Source organism: Carassius carassius, chromosome 42, assembly GCF_963082965.1.
Source record: "Carassius carassius chromosome 42, fCarCar2.1, whole genome shotgun sequence".
In the NCBI taxonomy this organism is placed as follows: Eukaryota; Metazoa; Chordata; class Actinopteri; order Cypriniformes; family Cyprinidae; genus Carassius; species Carassius carassius.
The window spans coordinates 14,791,780-14,811,757 of NC_081796.1; the positions used below are offsets into that span (position 1 = coordinate 14,791,780).

The window sequence follows — 19,978 nt, forward strand, 5'->3', positions numbered from 1 at the left end:
TAGTGGCATGCACAGGGGGGGCCGGGGGAGCTCAAGCCCCTGCCCCTATGAGGTCCAACGCTAAAGTGCCCTTGCGATCCGGTCTGCCCCCGGTATGCGATTTCTGCCTAGGGTAGGATATTAATCTTTTTGATCGTGGACGCTAAAAATGTCTCCACTATCTGTTTTTAAAGAAATACCATTGTATTGTGCTACAGCGCACTTCCTATCATCTGAAGTTCTGGCGCCGCGGAATTAATATACTGTGACATACATTAACATCAGTGTTAACTCAGCAGTAGAGTTACTCTCAAGGAACACTGCACTTATTCACAAAAGAAAATGTTTTTGCATCTGCTTTATTGCTGTACTGGTTATTTAAACATTTCATTTGTGTGCTTTTCTGACGAGTGGTTTTTCTGAGCAAAATCAATGCGTGGCACGAAAATGAAAAAGCCCGTCAAACTGTGCCTGATTACTGAACTAAGTTAAAGTTTGTGCTAACACAAAATTTATGTATAGACTCAGTTGGATATGTCGAAAATGAAAGCAGGGGAGCGCTGGGCACAAAGTAACGCAGGGTTAGTTGTAACACGCGTGGTTTGAATATTTCCATACACTAGCATAACAATATTTACAGTATTTTGGTTACCATATCAACATTATCTAGAAAAAAAAACAAATGTGCGCCAAAAATCTAAAATCTTTTGAAGATTTCGCTGAACATTTATTTTACCATAGTAAAATTAAAATTCTGTTTTTTTTTTATTAATTTAAAATGAGACAAATCTGCTATTAGTTTAATCTCCAATCTGTCATTTATCAGTTCAGATCATTTTTTTAATGCTTTGATAACTAGCAGAAGACACTAACCAGTTTTAAATTCCAGTTGCGCAGATAGGGCACGTTGTAACACTGCGTTACAATGTGCTATTCTATGACATTAGCGATGTCATTTACACTATTTACTTTAATGAATTTCAATGAGAGACAATTAGAAAGTTGTTTTGTTTTTTGAGAAAATCAGCCGAAACAATAACTATAAGAATATCTTGAATCTTGAGAGTGCTTAAACTCCCGATAGATCAATGTTAGTGATAATGTCACTCTCTATATATAATTTATTCACTATTTGAATAATCGTGGAAAGGAAACATTATATAATTATAAATTTCTGACGTTATTATTCAATTGTAATCTCATTAAATACAAATTATGTCCCATAAAAAAATTAAAAAAAAACCTACATGAAACCCATGTATGTTTCTTGCCAAAAAAGACGTGTTTATGATGTTTAATACACAGTGGCAGAACCAGGATGTTTTTCATAGGGGTGGCCAGGGAGGGTCTGAGGTGGCACAGAAATCTTCATTATTTTAATATAAAAAAATGTTTGATTATAATGTACTGGACTGTTCTAGTGCCTAAAACACAACTGAATACAATTAATTTCTACTTAACTGTAATTGAGATATTTGTAAATTAGATCAAGTAATACTGGGTGAATATGACCATTTTTGTATTATTCCTCACCTCCAGGTATTTTAATAAAGGGGCTCACTATAGCTTTATTGTTTATTCAGCTTCTAGAAACTCCAAAATGCTTGCTCTCCAACATTGCATACTCCTGGATGAGGCATGTGTAGTGATAAAAATTTGAAAAAGGCCAAAGTCAACAGTCATAAATTCCAGAATATAAAATGAGTTATTTTATGCATTTAAATGTTTTAATTTTCGCATATTTTCTAGTATAAGTGCACTGTGCTCACATTTATTTGTGCATTAAATTACAAATAAAAAATACATATCATCTTGTGCCTTATATGGTAATCTCGAATTGCAGAATATATTTTAGTATATGCATTTGAGAGACGTACTTGTCTGCTGCGTACATGCAGTTTGCAGTTTTAATCGCCTTTTTGGTGATTTCATGATTTAGCTGATGACAGGTATGTAACCTATGCTCAAAGTTTCTTGTGCGGGTTATTTATGATGAAGTGATATCAAGCATGTGCCATATATCTGCGTACTGTTGAAGAGTGTGAGCTGTGAGCACAGTAAAATGGCTGATGGGACAGGGAAGTGTGTTTTACTAACAAATAGTCTAACAATATCTCATCAGACCGCAGTTCACAGTTGTTCTACTGAAGCTCATTTGGCTGCTGTAGCTTTTCTGCGCTAGTTTGACTCGCGCCTGACGATGAGGTGAAGCTCAATTGCACATCTGAAAATTCTCCAGTTTGATGTGGTCACAGCCTAAAGAGATATGATGGTTCCGCATCTAAATAAATGCATTTCTTGTCAAGAAAAAGTTTTGAGTGGGGTGGTCAAAGGAGTGGCCACGCTTTCGTTAGTGGTGGCCACCCTGTTAATACATTTGGCTGCTTTTAGCCTTACCCTGGAGTTGGTTCACCCTCCGCTTATGCTTACAGTCAATGTTTAGTCAGTTTAATGTTCAGAAATTATTATTTAGAAGAGACTGTTGATGGTTCGCACTCTGAAAAACTAAAACTTGGTCTAGTTTTTCAGAGTGCGAACCATCAACAGTCTCTTCTACATTTTACTGGTTTTCACGCACCTGGACTTACAACCAGCCTTCATCTGAGCGCAACAATATTCCCTTGTCCTAGAGATTATTATTTCAAAACCTGTAAAGCATTTTTTCTCATTTATGTAATTCCTCCCATGCATTGATTGCAATGTGTTCATCGCCAAACTTTAAAATCTGATTATTTTTCATTCTTAAAAAACACCATTATTTTATTTGGAAAAAAAAAATTGCTTCAATATGGTCACATTGCAATGCTTCAATCTCCTGAACTCCAAACTGAATGTCAGAATGGGATAGAAAGCTGATTTAAGCAATTTTGAGCGTGGCATGGTTGTTGGTGCCAGACGGGCCGGTCTGAGTATTTCACAATCTGCTCAGTTACTGGGATTTTCACACACAGCATTTTTAGGGTTTACAAAGAATGGTGTGAAAAGGGAAAAACATCCAGTATGCGGCAGTCCTGTGGGTGAAAATGCCTTGTTGATGCTAGAGGTCAGAGGAGAATGGGCAGACTGATTCAAGCTGATAGAAGAGCAATTTTGACTGAAATAATCACTCGTAACAACCGAGGTATGCAGCAAAGCATTTGTGAAGCCACAACATGCACAACCTTGAGGCGGATGGGCTACAACAGCATAAGACCCCACCGGGTACCACTCATCTCATGTTATTTGATGTTTAATGTTACCACTCATGTTATTTTTGTGCGTCAATCCTGAGCAAGTAATTGTACGTTTTGAGCACAGAGAACTATATTTTGCAAGCACATTACATTATATTTTGAAAAAAATTAGCTTGAGCAAAGAAAAAACGATTCCGTGCTCAATAAATGTATTTGCTTGTTTGCTATTATCCATATTAACGTGCAGTAATAACCCCTCTCACGCAGTTTACTCAGGTGCTCTTTCACAAACGTATTCTCTGCGCTCCTGTCAAGTCCCTCAAGTCCCTCCAATAAAGGATTATTAGATCATCAGACCAGGCAACATTTTTCCAGTCTTCAACTGTCCAATTTTGGTGAGCTCGTGCAAATTGTAGCTATTTTTCTATGGTGTTATTTTTGTGCCTCAATCCTGAGCGAGTAATTGTAAGTTTTGAGCACAGAGAACTATATTTTGCAAGCACATTACATTATATTGTGAACAGAAATTAACAATCACAAAAAAAAAAAAATTTGCTTGAGCAAAGAAAAAACGGCACTTTGGCCTAAATATCCGCCATACTTTTTCATATTTTGTTACCTTAAAAAGCTTTATAATAGCTAAATAAGTTTGGCTGTGATGCTCGAACAACTTGTAAAACAGAAAAACCAACATAACAAAGAATTGTGATAAAATCATGATATTTCAAAAAAAAAAAAAAAAAACGTTATATATACTGAAGACTGGATAAGTGACTGCTGAAAATTCAGCATTGCCACCACAGGAATAAATTATATTTTAAAATGTATTAAAATTTAAAATGTAAGTTTTAATAATATTTTACAGAACTGTTTTTGCTGTTATTTTGATTAAATTAATGCAGCCTTGGTGAGCATAAGATACATTCAGAAACATTAAATAATTGTTTTAGACCCTAAACTTTTGAACAGTAGTGAACATAACTGCATATATATCTGCAATCTCCAATTGCATTTCCTCCTTTGAAAAGCTGGGATGAGCTTACCATGCTGTACATTAGCATTGCAAGAGTAAGCTGGGATTTTCTTGCTCTACTTTTAAAACCAGTCACCCACTCACTGCTAGTTCATAAAAGTCCATCTCACAATGACATGGTTCACTTTTCGTGGCATTTGTGGAAGTGGTTTGGGTGATTTAGAGAATCTTGAACAGCTTTAAATAGTTAATTAGCTATTTAAACTTATTTGTAAGGTATAATAACATCTGTCCAGTTTAGAAATCAAGGCTGTCAACCATTTCGATCTTTGCCGCTTGATCAATGGCACCTGGGAAACACATTGGCTTAAGAGAAAGTTCAGATGTTCCTGTGCGTCCTAATGGTAATTTTCCTCTGTCAAATTGTGGGCTTGTTTAGCCTCAAGGCCAGCTGCCTGAGATTCATTACAATATAGAATACACAAAAATCACCAACACACTGAAGTATGTTAGGAATGCCACAGAGGCTGTAAGCAACATCATGTCGATATATTTACACTTACATTTACAATTATTAATTTAGCAGACGCTTTTATCCAAAGCGACTTACAAATTAGGACAGTGGAAGCAATCAAAAACAACAAAAAGAGAAATGATATATACGTGCTATAACAAGTCTCAGTTAGCTTAACACAGTACACGTAGCAAGGGCTTTTAAATAATATAATAAATAAAAAGAAAACAGATTGAATAGAAAAAGAATAGAGCAAACTAGTGTTAGAGGTCTTATACACACACACACACAATTGCATAATAAATTAAAATAAAATAGAATACAAAAATATTAGAAAGGTAGTTAGATTTTTTTTAAGAATAGAATTAGAATAGTGAGTGCTAAACTTAGAGGGTCAAATAAAGATGAAAGAGATGGGTTTTAAACCAATTCTTGAAGATGGCTAAGGACACAGCTGCTCGGATTGAGTTGGGGAGGTCATTCCACCAGGAGGGAACATTTAATTCAAAACTCTGTAAAAGTGACTTTGTGCTTCTTTAAGATGACACAATCAAGCGACGTTCACTTGCAGAATGCAAGCTTCTAGAGGGCACATAAGTCTGAAGTAATACATTTAAGTAAATGGGTGCAGAGCCAGTGGTAGTTTTGTAGGCAAACATCAATGCCTTGTATTTTATGCAAGCAGCTATTGGTAGCCAGTGCAAATTGATAAACAGAAGTGTGACGTGTATTATTTTCGCTCATTAAAAATTAATCTTGCTGCCGCGTTTTGGATTAATTGTAAGGGTTTGATATAACTGCTTGGAAGACCTGCCAAGAGATCATTGCAATAGTCCAGCCTGGACAGAACAAGAGCTTGAACAAAGAGTTGTGCAGCATGTTCCGAAAGAAAGGGCCTGATCTTCTTGATGTTGAATAAAGCAAATCTGCAGGATCGGACAGTTTTAGCAATGTGGTCTGAATAAGTCAGCTGATCATCAATCATAGCTCAATCATAAATCAAGCTGTTTTTGAAGGAGTTATGGTTGATGTGCCTAATTGATGGTGCAATTGTGACAAAATCATGGGTTTGCTGAAATCACAAGCGGTTCTGTCTTGGCAAGGTTGAGTTGAAGGTGATGGTCCAACATCCAGCAAGAAATGTCTGTTAGACAAGCTGAGATGCGAGTAGCTACCGTCGGATCATAAGGATGGAATGAGAGGTAGAGTTAAGTGTCATCAGCAAAGCAGTGGTATGAAAAGCCATGTGTCAAAAGCAGTGGACAGATCAGGCAGGATAAGTACTGAAGATTAGTCTTAGGGCTTCAACAACTGAGAGCAAGGCAGTCTCAGTTGAATGTCCACTTCTGAAGCCAGATTGGTTGTAAGGAGGTTGTTCTGTGTGAGAAATGCAGAGACTTGGTTGAACACAGCTCTTTCAAGTGTTTTTGCAATGAAAGGAAGAAGGGAAACTGGTCTGTAGTTCTCTAAAAGAGATGGGTTGAGGGTGGGTTTCTTAAGTAGTAGAGTTATACGAGCCTGTCTAAATGATGAGGGGAAAACACCAGTGTGGAGGAATGTGTTAATGATGTGAGTGAGTGCAGGTACAACTGCAGGAGAAATGGCTTGAAGGAGATGTTATGGAATAGGATCAAGCGGGCAAGTAGTAGGATGATTAAAAAGGATGAGTTTGGAGACTTCTGCCTCAGAGAGTTAAGAGAAGGATGTAAATGAGTGTATGTTTGCTGGTGATATGAGATTGACTGATTGTGGTGTGGAAAATTGTGCACTAATGTTTTTAATTTTATTAATGAAAAATGTGGCAAAGTCGTCAGCTATTAGAGTTGAAGCAGGAGAGGAAGGAGGAGGACAAAGAAGTGAGGAAAATGTTTTAAAAAGCATGCAAGAGTTAGATGAATTGTTAATTTTGTTATGATAGTATGTCATTTTAGCGGTCGAGACATTAGCAGAAAAGGAAGATAGGAGTGACTGATACACATTAAGGTCCGTAGTATTTTTGGATTTTCGCCACACCCTTTCAGCAGCTCTAAGCTTAGAACGGTGTTCGCGTAGAACATCAGATAACCAAGGGGCAGAAGGGCTGTTACAGGCTGGCCTGGAAGACAAGGGGCAAACAGTATCTAAATAAGATGTAAGAGTGGAGCAAAAAGTATCAGTAGCACTGTTAGCATCAAAAGATGATAACAGTTTAGGGGAAGGAAGTGAAGATGAAACAATTGCAGATAGCCGGGAGGGTGAGAGTGAGTGTAGGTTACGTCGAAAGATGACGTGGAGGGGTAGGTGATGTGTCAGGGACCATGTTGAGGTTAAGAGTGAGGAGGAAGTGATCCGACGTGTGCAGTGGAGTAACTAGTACATGATCGGTAGAGCAGTGTCGTGTATAAATAAAGTCCAGTTGATTGCCTGATTTGTGAGTAGCAGTAGTTGACACTCAGTTGAGATAAAATGATGCAAGCAGAGTGTGGAAATCAGCATTTCATACGTACCACATACGTAACGCACACGGACTGCATACGCACTGCAGATGGAGTATGTGTGAAACAGGCGTGAGCAGGGCCGTAGCGGGGGTCAGCGGGGACCCGGTGAAGGTTGTACCAGTGGGCCCTGTTTGAAATTGTAAGTTCGTTTATTTTTATTTATTTGTGCTATTTACACAATGTTTACGTTTTTTTTTCAAGTTTGTAGGTGTCAAGGTACAGAAACCAAATAATTAATTGTAAAATAGCACTGGATAGTCTTCAATGTAAAAATGAAATATACAATCAAACCTACATTTATTCAGACAGTTTTATCGAGCATAATTTCCAAGGTGGATATTTTGACATATTTTGTATGTATTTGTCGGCACAAGAGCAAAAATAAGCAAATTCAATGTTCAAGTGTTTTGAGACGCCTTTTTCTGCGTGAGCCCTGAACACCGCTAGTACTGAATTGGGCTCTTTCACATCTTTTTGTTTGTTCAAACTGCGATTTGTATTTGTTCGTTCAGGTGCAGGAGGGACTTCGAGGAGAACTTCGCAGAAGAGAGCTCGGTTCAGTGTCGCTGTCCATGATATGCGGCTCTCGATCTCTCTCGTGCGCACTGAACACAGCGCGCGAGTAGCTACTCTGTTCAGCTTTTCCGCGTCTTGTGTTTGGATGCTTTAATGTTTAAATCGACAAGCGGTAAGGCTTAAAAACACGTGAAAAAGATAAGCTTTTGTGACGATGCGCAGCAGTGGCCTGTCAACTGTCCTGAGCATCTTTTTAGGCTGGCCTCAGCCAGTCGGTTATATAAAATATCAAGGTGAAAGTCATCATAGATTGCTTAGTATAGACCCAGCTCCCAACCCAACTTTGACAATAGATTAACGGCGATATTTTTTTTATCGCCCCATAAAGAGTCTCACGTTAACGCAGCATGTTAACGCCGATAACGGCCCACCACTAGTATAAATGCAAGCACATGACACTGACAATGTATTTAATAGAGTACGAGACCAAACGCAGCACGTCTCAACACAGTAAACAAACAAGTGTTTCCTAAACACTAATCAGACAAGAAATAAATACACTTACGATCTGCTTTAACTCCCGCTGAATTAACTGCTTCTCACAAAGGGTATTTCTTTACAATTTTCTAGTCTTTGCTAGCGCTTGAATATACACACACACACACACACACACACACATACACACACAACATATGTGTGTGTGTGGGGGGTTACATTGCCTGATTTGGATTTGTGTGCTATTTTTGTGCCATATGAGCACAAAGTTACATATCTGGTGAGCTGCTGATGTATTCATAGATGTATTACTTAGAACAGATGATGTAATAAGCAAGCTTCATATTATTTTCTGTTACTGATGATTGCCAGTCTCTGGCATGGCCCATACGTGCAAACAGCTGAAAAAATCCCTTTTGAAATACTAGTTGGTGGTTGTTTTGTCAGGTACAATAAAAACATTGTCCATCAGTCAGCTGATTTTACACTGGGTTCGTTTGTCACAGTGCTTGTAATCTCTATGTAATGATAGTGATAAAGCCCACGTGTATGTAGCCAGGTGTCAGAGTAGACAGAAAAATAATAATGAGTACCTGACAACACTTAATAGGTTGTCTGTTTGTGAGGTCATTTACATGTTCAGTGTAATGATGTTTTGATAATCAGACTCAAACATTGCTGTGACTTTGTTGACTTTGAAAAAGTGCATTTTCAGAATTAACTGCTGAAAATCTGTGAATATGTGAAGTGCACTGTTAAGTGTAAAAATTTAAGGTTTTTTCCCTCTTTTCTCAGTGTTAATTAGATTTATGTAACAGCAAAAAAGTGTTATCTTTTTTTAATGCATTATGTGTGAGCGTGGGCGTCTGGCCGGCTGCAGGGACGTGCGGTCAGGGTAGGCAGGGTAGGCAGTGCCTCACCAAAGGAAATGTTGACATTACATTTATTAATTCCAAGAGCTTTATTAATTCACCACATTATTAATTGCATTAATTTTATTCCAAATATAATTTTTTGTAACAAAAATTTTCAGGAATACACATAATATACTCATTTTGCCATTGTTTGCTCCTAAAAACCGTTGTTTCATGCAGGAAATTCAAAAGCCATGGCCATTGAGGCAGAGGTGAGCGGTGCCTCTTTGGTCCATAGAACGTAGTTTATGTAGATTTGCGCATGCGCAGTCAGTTCTCATGCTGTCTTGAATTATCAACATTGAGGCAGAGACCGAGCTTGCTTCATGTCACGTGATCTACTCGCTCTGACTCAATCCGCGCGCTTCCCGAATACTAGCATCTAGTATACTTGCGTGTCGGTGTGTGCACCTAGCAGTTTGTAGGAGCGAATAAGCTGTTTTTGTACTTTAAAGCTGTACTGCTGACGCAATGTTTTCTGACTGTAGCGCCGTCACCAGACCAAAAGTGTGTGTGTGTGTGTGTGTGTGCGCCGTGGCTGTTTGTGCGCGTTTGCGCATTTTGATGGAGTGACTAGGCTGCCGCGCCGCCTCCTTCTCTGTGTCCCGCACAAAACATTTGTTTGTTGTATAAGTCATAAGATAGATGTGTCCATTAATTTGATTATTATATTTGATTGTGCATTAGCCTCACATGACTGACTTTGCTGAATGCAGGCAGCGATCTGATGATGCCTGATATGAACTTGGGTTGCTAAATTAACTGAATGAATATATGAACATATATTCCACACATTGATAGGTCACAGCCTACCCATGACAAGATTTCACCGCACGTTACTGGCCGGCTGCCTTTCAAGGTCGATCAGAGCTGTGTTGCGGCTCTAGCACCTTGGACAGCGAACGGCTGGTACCGATCAGGTGTAATCCTGGGGACTTCCCCGAATGTGAAGATGGTGTCGACGGACGCCTCCACTTCGGGATGGGGAGCGCTGCTCGAGGGCAGACCGTCCTTTGGCCTATGGTCAGAACGGGAAAAGCTCCATCATATCAACTGCCTGAAAAAGCTGGCAGTGGAGAACACGCTGACACGCTTTTGTCCCCATATCAAGGATCACCACGTCGTAGTCCGTTCGGACAACATGTCTGTGGTGTCCTACATAAATCGCCAGGGCGGTCTCGGGTCTCGAAACCTGTGCAGGCTGACGGAACGCCTCCTGGTTTGGGCTCAGCGCAACGTGCGCTCGCTGAGAGCAGTGCATGTGCCTGGGCTGCAGAATCTGGGTCCAGACAGGCTGTCCAGAGGCAATGTTCCTACTGGCGAATGGTCTCTACACCCGCAAACAGTCCGGCTGTTGTGGGAGATTTGGCAGGGCAGAGGTGGACCTCTTCGCGTCCCACGAAAACGCTCACTGCCCCGCGTTCTTTTCCAAGAACGAAAGCGCGCTGTCACGGAGATGGCCGTGCTGCCCGCTTTATGCTTTCCCTCCCGTCTTCCTCCTTCCGCAGGTGATAGAACGGGTGAGAGAAACGAGATGTTCATTACTGCTTGTAGCACCTCTTTGGAAGAACCAACCATGGTTCCCAGATTTGATGCAGTTAGCAGATGTCGCCCCGTGGCCGGTACCGTTGAGGAGGGACCTCCTCTCGCAGGCCAGGGGCTCGATTTGGCACCCTCAACCGGAGTTGTGGTCCCTCCATGTGTGGGCGCTCAACGGTTACCCGCTGATCTCGCAGTGGGAGTGCTAAATACCATCACTCAGGCTAGAGCTCCGTCGACACGACGTCTGTATGCCTCGAAGTGGTCGGTGTTCTCCAGCTGGTGCACAGCTCGAGGTTATTCACCCCTTAGTTGTGAGGTGACGGAGGTCCTCTCCTTCTTACAGGATCTGTTGGATAAGGGCAGAGCCCCATCCACGCTCAAAGTTTATGGGGCGGCCATCGCGGCGTTTTCTGAAACGGCGTCCGGTCAGTCAATAGGAAGGAATGATTTAGTCATCCGGTTCCTCAGAGGAGCTAGGAGGCTGAATCTTCCCAGACCTCCGTCAGTCCCTATGTGGGACCTCGCGGCGGTTTTGGAGGCCTTGAAGGGTCCCCCTTTTGAGCCTATCCAATCGGTTAGCCTTCAGCATCTGTCGTTCAAGACAGTATTCTTGTTGGCTCTCGCTTCGGTGAAGCGTGTGGGTGATTTGCACGCACTCTCGGTGAGCCAGTCGTGCTTGGAGTTTGCTTGGGAATGGCTGTTTCGAGACAGACTCTATCCAGATGGATAGTTGATGCCATAGCATTAGCTTACGCTTCCAGGGGCTTTCAGTGCCCGTTGGGCGTCAGAGCACACTCCACAAGGGGCGTCGCCTCGTCATGGGCGTGGTCTACTGGGATCTCCTTGCAGGATAAATGTATGGCAGCAGGTTGGGCCTCGCCGTCTACATTTATCAGGTTCTATAACCTGGAGGTTCCCGCCTTGCAAGCAAGGCTGCTGTCGGTATAGTCGAATCAGGGCCCTGAGGGGAATTCTGAGTTCACGAGTGCTATGCGCTGCCGATTGTTATATGGGCAGTATTGCGTAAGACCCGCATTGCCACATTGGTCAGGCCTTGCCTCGGCTGTGTGATGTCATATTGCCACATCTACGGATGCTGCTAGATATAGGACGGAGGGCTTTTTCCCTTTTCTGTCCTGGACTCTCTGTGAGTCCCTCAGGTGACTGTGCACTGTAAATCCTGGGCGTTGCTTCAGGTTTATTGGTGTGTGATCCCTGCACGCACGGCGTTTTACATTGGGTTCCCGTAGCGTCTTAGCTAAGACGCAGTACGAGAGAGCTCTCGTAAGAGAACGTACTCGGTTACTAAACGTAACCTCGGTTCTCTCTAGAAGAGCGAACGAGTACTGCGTTCTCTGCCGTGCGTATGATTCACTCTGGTTCGCTTTGGCGATGAAATAAATCAGGTGAGTCAGCCTTTTCGAGCTCCTTTTTTAGGTTGGGCCACACCCGTTTCGGCGGGAAGTGGCAAGAAGGGCGCGAAGCCCTTATTGGTCTGATGTTGCATCAGCCTGCGCTCGATAGGCTGTGCAGTTGCCACAGAACAAGCCAATGAGCGAACGAGCCGTCTCGCCTATGGCTGTGTACTGCTGCAAATGCGCTTTACAAAAATACAAAATTAAGGATAATTTTTTGCTTCAGTATTTCGTGAAAAGAGACTTTTCCCGTAGCGTCTTAGCTAAGACGCAGTACTCGTTCGCTCTTCTAGAGAGAACCGAGGTTACGTTTAGTAACCGAGTACGTTTCTTCTTCAGGAACTCGAGCAGCGTCAGAGGACGCTTTAGGAACGCCCTTCAGTGTGACCGGCTCTGAACCACGTGTGTAATCAGTCCAATGGATGGGTGAGACATCATAGGCCGGTGACATCAGAGACCAGGAAGCCTTCTGTCATTCAGCAGCGATCTGTGTGTGTGTCAGTCGCTATCTGTTTTTGAGTCTTATTTAGTGCTGTTTGTCCACTGATAAGCTCCATTAAGTCAAAGCTTCAATCAAGAGAAGTTTCGGGCGAGAGCAGGCAGCTTTCAGGCTGTGTGTTTTTCCCTGCCCATGAAAGAAAAAGATATTGGGGTAGGGACACTTGCAGTTTGTGTGTTGTCTGCTTGAGAGTGAAGCACACAGAATCACCTCTCGATGGAGTTGATGGCCCACGATGCGAGCGTTTGTTACTGCTTTGCTTCACTCTCAGAAGGCTCTCTTTGAGGAGGGGAACCTTCACTGGTGTTTCTCGCGTTGCCAGCCCCGCTTTCACCGCTGCAGCCATCTTTCTCTGAGGAGGTTTGTGTTGTTTGTGTGACTGAGTGGCTCGCGCGCTGCCGAAGGAAATGTGTACATTACATCATTTCGATTTTGATGTGAATCTTTCTACACCAGAAAGTGTTTAATCATCTGGTTGTTTGACTACATTTTATTCTGAGGAAAAAAATGAAATATTAATCTGACTACAGTATGTGAAGTTAGATATACAGGGGATTTTGGGATAAAATTTATTGAGTGAGAGCACGTGTTTAACTCTCTTCCTCTGAGGAGGTTGAGGCGGTCAGCAAGGGCTGCTGGGCGGGAGCAATCCCAACCCTTCCGTGTTCCAGGTGTCACTTCTCATACTCGGCAGAGTCTACAGTCAGAGTGGCGCTCCCAGGCTGAAGGTTTCTAGTGAAAAGGCCAGAAATGTAGCAGTACTAAGAGGATCGTTGCCTCTATGGAGGTCTCTAGAGCAGCTAGTTCGGCCGTCTCCTGCCAGTGCGCCACTTCAGGGCACCAAGCTAACTACTCTGATGACACAAGAGATCAGTCTCGAGAGTCTGATTCCCTTAGTAGACTATTTGGCTATCCCAGGGCTGGGAGCTCCTTGTCACAGTGTAACCCTAGTGAAGGACACATCCCTTACCAGTTGGGGTGCAGTCATGAGTGGCCACCCTTCCCGTGGTCTGTGGAGTGGCTCCCAGACCTAAGAGGTCACCATGTGTTGGTGCGCACCGACAACACAGCAGTGGTCTCTTATATCAACCACCAATGGGGTCTGAGCTCACGCCGTTTGTACAAACTAGCATACCAGATCCTTGTGTGGTCCCAGGGCAAACTCCTCTCACTGAGAGCAGTTCACATTCCTGGGCAAACTTCTCTCACTGAGAGCAGTTCACATTCCTGGGCAACTGAATATGGGAGCAGGCATCCTGTTGAGGCAGGGGCTGATGCCCGGGGAACGAATGCTTCACCCTGAGGTGGTGAAGCAGATTGGAGAATGTTTGGCCAGGCTCAGGTGGTTACTTGTTTCCTCCATGCTGCGCTGAGGCTGGCCTCCGGCCAGTTGAAGCTTATACTAAGCGGTGGATCACAATACTATCCTAAAGCCTCAAGTCTTCTGATCTCCCCTCTCTTGGGGGTCAAGACTTCTGAAGTTTGGCCATTGGGCGGGATGTCCCCGATTACTTGTTAGGCTTCTAATTCCTTCTCTCACTTTAGCTGTGCTCTTCCACACTAGGCAGATATTTGAAAGTCTTGTGGCATGGGCATAGTTGTTTCCAAATGTCCTCCAACGCAGCTCGAGTTCCTGAAGAGGAACGTTTCAGGTTACACATATAACCATGGTTCCTCGAGAGAACAAGAAGCTGCATCTTGGGGACATACTTCCCGCATTCCTGCCAGTGCTTGCGTCATTCCTAGAGGATAAATGCCGGCTTCGCCGCATGTGCTTTTAAGCTTCCTGGTCTCTGACGTCACCCGCCAATGATGTCTCGCCTATCCATTGGACTGATTACACACATGGTTCATAGCTGGACATGCTGAAGGGCTTTCCCAAAGCATCCTCAGACACAGCATTTCATTCACTCGAGGAACCATATATATATATATATATATATATATATATATATATATATTTATATATATTTATATATATATATATATATATTTATATATATTTATATATATATATATGACTGTTTGTGTGTGTGTGGATGAAATCACACTGAGAGCAGGTGGATGGTTACTCAAATCTTGCTTTATTGGCCTGGGACAGACAAAACTGGGACAAACACGACCAAAAGCTGGTTAGTGTAGGCTACATCAAAGCATCAACGTTGCTCAGAAATCAGCAGTGAGAGATGTGAGACTCTGCTGGATTTACATTTTTACAGAGGGATCGTGAACATATAGTGGAATAAAATTCAAAATAAAACACATTAAAGAAATAAAATAAAAAATTGTCTCCGTTCTCATTTCTCATCACTTCACATAAATACAGAAAAACTATAACCTTAAGTAACCATCATTTTGCATATTTTTGTATAATTGAAATACAGAAAAAGAACAACTCAGACCTAAAATGGCGCTGTTACTCTGTTCAGCACGTGTGAGCATATAGCACGTGTTAATGCTAACACTTAATTCAGCTTATATATTTTTACACGGAACATGACAAATGTAAAATATAAAACATACCTGGGACAAACACGACCAAAAGCTGGTTAATGTAGGCTACATCAAAGCATCAACGTTGCTCAGAAATCTTAAATGAAACATAGATTCGGAGTTCACTAGCAGGTTAACATACACACGCATCACATTTAATCATCGCAAATAACACATTTTGACTCTACTGACAGAACCAGGAACTGACAGGCAAATGAAGTAAACTTGTGTGTAATATTAAAGTCCAACCTTGCACTTGAAAAGAATCTAAACTCTGTTTATGACACAGCGCTTATTGATGCGACTTACCAGCAGTGAGAGATGTGAGACTCTGCTGGTAATTACATAACTCCGCCTACAATAACACGCACACAAATGCGAGTGACTCAACAGCCAGCCAATGTCGAGTTTCCCCCAATTAATCCATGAATTTAACAGCATTATTTAAACTCCGTTACATATATATACATGTGTGTGTGTGTGTGTGTGTGTGTGTAGTACTTTTTTACAATATTAAATCTGTAAATTACAAATGTCTATATGTTATATTATATTTTAAATATTATATTTTAGGATTTAGTCAAATTCATAAAGGGATAGTTCATACAAAAATGAAATTTCTGTCATTAATTATTGACCCTCATGTCGTTCCAGACCCATAAGTCCTTAATCTTTAGAACACAAATTAAGATATTTTTGATGACATCTGAGAGCTTTCTGACCCTCCATTGACAGCAATGCAACTGAAACATTGCTAGGCCCAGAAAGGTAGTAAGGACATCAGTGGTTCCACTGTAATTTATGAAGATACAATAATACGGTTTGTTCGCAAAGAAAACAAAAATAACAACTTCATTCAACAATTTCTTCTCTTCCATGTCAGTCTTTGACACAGATTCACACGCGTTCAGCTCCTGCTGCTGTCGCAGGAACCTGCGTTCTGACATAGAACGTACATCTCTCTTAGCTCATTGTCTGTATATTCTGGTTCAAATAAGTAAGGCTGGGCAAAAAATTGCAACGACCACTAGCCTATATTATTGTATATCAAATTAAATTATTAATTAAAATAAAATTGTATTTGGTTATGAGTTGTTAGTGAGTGGCATGTCTACCGTTTAGCTTTCTTTTAAATAATTTTTCCAAATAGCTTGGTCATTTGCACAATTAATTTTATTAAGTCACTAAAAATATACACACAAATTAATAACTTTTATTTAATGGTAAATCAAGGCCTATTTGTACTTTGAATTCAATTCAATCTCTTATAAAGGCATCTGGATCTTCAGAGAGTTCTTACATTTCTTTATTAATTTCTTCCAAATATATTTTCAACTACTACATAAAACTATGAAGCCCAAAAAAACCTGTATCCCATTTCTCCACAATGACTATGTATGTGTATTATGTATGGGTATTATTTTACTCGACGCTGTGCTCCTATAGACAAGTTTTCTCCAGGGAATTTGAACATTCCCAAATGACAGGATTTTTCATTAGACCCACTGACAGAGTGTATCATGCTCCGTAGTCTTGTTTGACTGATTGTGCACTTTTCTGTACTAATAATTGAGTCTATTTATCTTGGTGGTCCATTCTGGAATGGCCAGCTGGCATGTCTCAGGTGAACTGCCGGTAATGAATGTAATCAGCGACACCTGCGTAATGGATTGGAGTTTGTTGTTTTCTGTAAAACATAGTAGAAGCTGCATATCTCAGCGGAGTCGGGGGCATTCAGTGTCAAAGATGTGAGGTGTAGAACGGCCAATTACGATCAACACACACTTGCTGATACCCTGTATTTTTGTGAAGACACAAAGGATTGAGGGTTTTGTATGTGTGCAGAGTGGATGTAATGATGTTAGAAAGCTCCAGAGAGGGCTGGTGGGACAACTCATTAGTCAGCAAATGCCTGGAGACCGAACAGGGACCAGCAGAGCTTGGTACAGGGCATCCCCTAACCCCTGTCTCTACTAGCCATAACGCATTAGTGACAGATGAGAACTTTAAGTAATACAGTAATTCTGAGGAAGAAAAACATACTTGGGGAGTGCACCTTCTGAAACTATGGAGAGAATAGGGGATAATGAATAGATTGTCAGCAGGAAAACAAGAATGGAACAATAGAGAATTAGGGAAAGGAAGAGGCAGATAAAGTGAGATGGATGGAGAATTATAGAAATGAAAATTGTGAGCGGGATAAGTAATGATAGAGGAGTGGGAAAGAGTGCAAACATTCCAAGAGGGTGTATTAGCCACACATAACATTATTACCGGCAAAAAACAACATGATTGATTTTTCTCGGTTAAGGTCATGTCAAATTTTCAAATTTAAGACATCATGGGTGGACCGTTACACAAGTATCAGGCTGCGTATATCAACACATCAGTAAATATTAAAAACCACCATTATAATGTTCTGCCCACATGTAGGTGTTCGCCCATCTGAACATCTACCTAATTGAATTGAAAAGATAAAAAATAAAGGTCATTATTGTGTAAGAGGTCATAATTATGTATTGTGTATTGTGTAAGAGAAAAGCATCAAATAGACTACAGAAAGTGGCTTTAGAAAGAAATATTTCATTTTATTTAGACATTTATTTAAACATTTATTTAGAACATTTAACATTTATATAGAACATTACATTTATTTAATGAATCATAAAATTTGAAGTTTAGTAAAGCTTATGCAATGAGTTTTAGTTTCTGTCCATAATGTATGTATATTTTGTAATTAAATATCACTGCATGTTTTTGTAAAGTAAATATAGTATAAAGTGTGTGTGTTTACCCACACATAAGTAAATATACATTAGATATCAATTATTTCAAATAAATGTAATGTGCTAAAAACTTTTTTCCATCATATTTGTCTCCCACAGTGATGAAAAGCTGAAACTAAAGAACCAGGTTCTTTAATATTTTAATGGCTAACTATATAGATTTTATACAGCTTGTAGCTTTAGTTTGTTAGTTTGTAGAGGCATCGAGACGTTGAATGTTTAATGGGAGCATGTAATTATTGGGTTACTCGTTTTGCTTTTGTGCTCTTGAGAGTGCAGTCTACCATGAACATTTCACTATGCGTAGTCACACAAGTACAACACCCAACACCCTTCTCTGTCTCTTGAGAAAACATACAGCAAAAAGTTCTGTGTTCAAGTCTTTCTAGCTGATGTGTTGATGCTCAGCGAGGTAAAAAGCATTAAGTCAGCTGATTTCATTTCATCATATTTATAAACCATTATTAAATATTAACAAAGAGAGTGCATAAACAAAAACAGATGGTCAGACCGCACAGCAAACAATGTCCAACATTTTCCATATCTTTAACCTCAGCTGCTCCCCATTCCTAAGGAGAAAGGAGGTGAGAAGATACAAGATGAGGAATTGGCAGGTGAAGTAGACAGCCATCTGAGTGCTTCACATAAGCTCTCCTTCTGTCTGACAGATTGACGGATGAACAAAAAGGACTTTTATCTTATTTTGCCAAGGTCTGGCAGTCATTCAAGGTCTATTAAGCATACATAAATGCAGAGAAAATGGACACAGCGCTCCACTCAACCAACTGAACACATATGATTTACAGGAAATCTATAGCTCTTTGTTTCAGGCGAATTTATTAAGGTGTCAGGACATGAATCTGACTGCATCAAGTATAAGACACTGGTATCCGAAGACGCTCTACATTATCATAAATCGAAGGGTTAAAAGCTCATAACTGCTGGTACAGATCAAGGATACAGGCAGTGTAGATGTCATATCAATTATAGAAATACAATAAAACAATCAGGAATTTAAGAGGTTAGATTTGCCGCAAGTTCCCGCTGAACTAGGATGTGATGTCATTTTTATCTTTTCGCCAGTTCTTTGAGCTTCCATTCCAATTGAAATGCATTTTAGCTTGTGTAAAATGCACTTTTTATATATTACTTCATATTTCAGAGCCTTTTTCTCCTCACAGGTCATAAATTAAACTTGATCAATGACCTTTTCTGCTTGATCAATTACCTTTTCAATAAAGACAAGAATCTAAAATCTATCACTGTTGTTTTACATTTGTAAATATTTAGTAGTAAAAACAAAGACAGTTTTCAACATTTATAATAAAAAAACTATATTTAAAATGAAAATAACAATAATAATAATTGAGTACCTATAATAATTGTAATGTAATGTAATAAAACTGGAGTAATGGCATTTATTTTAAATTGTAATAATATTTAACAATATTTGTAAAGGGGTGGTTGACCATTTAGTTTTTTGTATTTTTCTAGGTTTGATTGTGTTTATGGGGTGCAGTCTACATGTGTTAATGCTTCGTTTTGGAAAAAAACACACATTATTTTTCACATAATATACCTTTATTCCACACCACTCTGTCTCTTCTCATTTTAACGCTTCAATGAGTTCCTGTTTTTATGAAGCTCCTCTCTCAGAAATACATGACTGGATAGCTGGTCCACTGTGTTGTGATTGGCTAAACCGTCTGCTCGTCTGAATGTCCCGCCCCTCACCTCAGCAGCATGTGCTCAGGTTGTAAACATTGGCATTGTCTATATTGCTTATCAATTTGAGCCCGATGCAAGCACGGCTCTTAATGGTATGTTTTCTGTTTGTTGTTGTCTCATACTTTTATATACGCTGCTATATGTAAATGCTACTGCTTTGGTTATCTTTTAATATATGGTTTTATCCTGATTAAAGCTGTAATACAGTAAGGCAACTGCACGTGCATCTATGTACAAAGCATCTCATAGCTATGTGAAAATGAGTGTATTTACTGAGCTGATGATCTGAATGAGAGAGAGTTGCACAGCGTGTGCAAAGCAGGGCTACACAAGGAACAGTATTATGAACCGCTGCTTTAGAACATATGATTTTGAAACTTGTGGATCCATTAGAATCATCTGAAGACAGAATCGCGATTCATATATGAAAAGATTTGTACCTGCACCCCTAGTTTTCTCTTCCTCTTCTCTAAA

The 19,978-nt window shown here is 40.4% G+C and overlaps 1 protein-coding gene across 4 annotated transcripts in view; it reads left to right on the forward strand.

Moving 5' to 3' along the window:
• The window catches only part of LOC132123776 (semaphorin-5A-like), a 183,344-nt gene that overhangs the window by 129,904 nt on the left and 33,462 nt on the right, over positions 1-19,978 (forward strand). The window lies entirely within an intron of this gene.